The 1863-nt window shown below is 31.3% G+C and overlaps 1 non-coding gene across 1 annotated transcript; it reads left to right on the top strand.

The window, feature by feature from the left end:
- The first annotated feature begins 1431 nt into the window (after positions 1–1431).
- On the top strand, positions 1432–1504 carry TRNAF-GAA (transfer RNA phenylalanine (anticodon GAA)). The gene has a single exon. It is a non-coding gene; the product is annotated as a tRNA-Phe (tRNA).
- The last annotated feature ends 359 nt before the right edge of the window (positions 1505–1863 follow it).

A 1863-nucleotide genomic window follows, 5' to 3' on the forward strand; every position in this document is an offset into this window, starting at 1 on the left:
GACTGAAGATCTAAAGGTCCCGGGTTTCAGCATGTTTGAGTACCTTTTTTCTTCTTTCCTTGAGCAGTTATCAGTTTTTAAGTATTTCAAATGTAAACAACATCATTTCTTAACATAGTTGAGTATTCAGTGGCAACTTCTAAATGATGAGAATGTTTATTTAACAACACGGTGCATAAATACAGCTTAAATATTGTTTTCATGATGTCCATCATGCTACTCTATTATGAAAATTTGAAATAAACTAACTGCTTTCTGACCACAATTTGTTAAAACTTTTACTTAAATGTATGATTTAGGGTTTGTAATGGATATATTTACAGTATAAAACACATCTTTTCTCTTCATTTCATGCAATCATGATGACAGAAAAATATTAATACTTAACCTTGTGTAACCATGCAAACATAGCTCAGTTGAGGTCTTAGTGACTTTTGCCATACACATACCTTGCTGAAATAGCTCAGTTGGGAGAGCGTTAGACTGAAGATCTAAAGGTCCCTTGTTCAATCCCGGGTTTCGGCATGTTTGCGTGCATTTTTCTTTTTTCCTTGAGTAGTGATCAGAATTTAATTATTTCAAATTTAAACAACATCATTTCTTAACTTAGTTGAGTATACAGTAGTAACTTCTAAATGATGAGAATGTTTATTTAACAACACGGTGCATAAATACAGCTTAAATATTGTTTTCATGTTTTAAGTCACGCTACTCTAACTATTATGAAAATTTGAAGTAATCTAACAATGCATCCTGACCACAATTTGTTAAAACTTTTATTTAAATGTATGATTAAGGGTTTGTAATGGATATATTTACAGTATAAAACACATATTTTCTTTTCATTTCATGCAATCATGATGACAGAAAAATATTGATACTAAACCTTGTGTAACCATGCAAACATAGCTCAGTTGAGGTCTTAGTGACTTTTGCCATACACAGACTTTGCCAAAATAGCTCAGTTGGGAGAGCGTTAGACTGAAGATCTAAAGGTCCCGGGTTTCAGCATGTTTGAGTACCTTTTTTCTTCTTTCCTTGAGCAGTTATCAGTTTTTAAGTATTTCAAATGTAAACAACATAATTTCTTAACATAGTTGAGTATTCAGTGGTAACTTCTAAATGATGAGAATGTTTATTTAACAACACGGTGCATAAATACAGCTTAAATATTGTTTTCATGATGTCCATCATGCTACTCTATTATGAAAATTTGAAATAAACTAACAGCTTTCTGACCACAATTTGTTAAAACTTTTACTTAAATGTATGATTAAGGGTTTGTAATGGATATATTTACAGTATAAAACACATCTTTTCTCTTCATTTCATGCAATCATGATGACAGAAAAATATTGATACTTAACCTTGTGTAACCATGCAAACATAGCTCAGTTGAGGTCTTAGTGACTTTTTCCATACACATACCTTGCCGAAATAGCTCAGTTGGTAGAGCGTTAGACTGAAGATCTAAAGGTCCCTGGTTCGATCCCGGGTTTCGGCATGTTTGAGTGCATTTTTCTTTTTTCCTTGAGTAGTGATCAGAATTTAATTATTTCAAATTTAAACAACATAATTTCTTAACATAGATGAGTATTCAGTAGTAACTTCTAAATGATGAGAATGTTTATTTAACAACAGGGTGCATAAATACAGCTTAGATATTGTTATCATGTTGTCCGTCATGCTACTCTATTATGAAAATTTGAAGAAAACTAACTGCTTCCTGACCACAATTTGTTAAAATTTTACTTAAATGTATGATTAAGGGTTTGTAATGGATATATTTACAGTATAAAATACATCTTTTCTCTTCATTTCATGCAATCATGATGACAGAAAAATATTGATACTTAACCTTGT

The sequence above is a fragment of the Taudactylus pleione genome, unplaced genomic scaffold (genome assembly GCF_031769625.1).
Source record: "Taudactylus pleione unplaced genomic scaffold, aTauple2 ptg000593l, whole genome shotgun sequence".
Classification (NCBI taxonomy): Eukaryota; Metazoa; Chordata; class Amphibia; order Anura; family Myobatrachidae; genus Taudactylus; species Taudactylus pleione.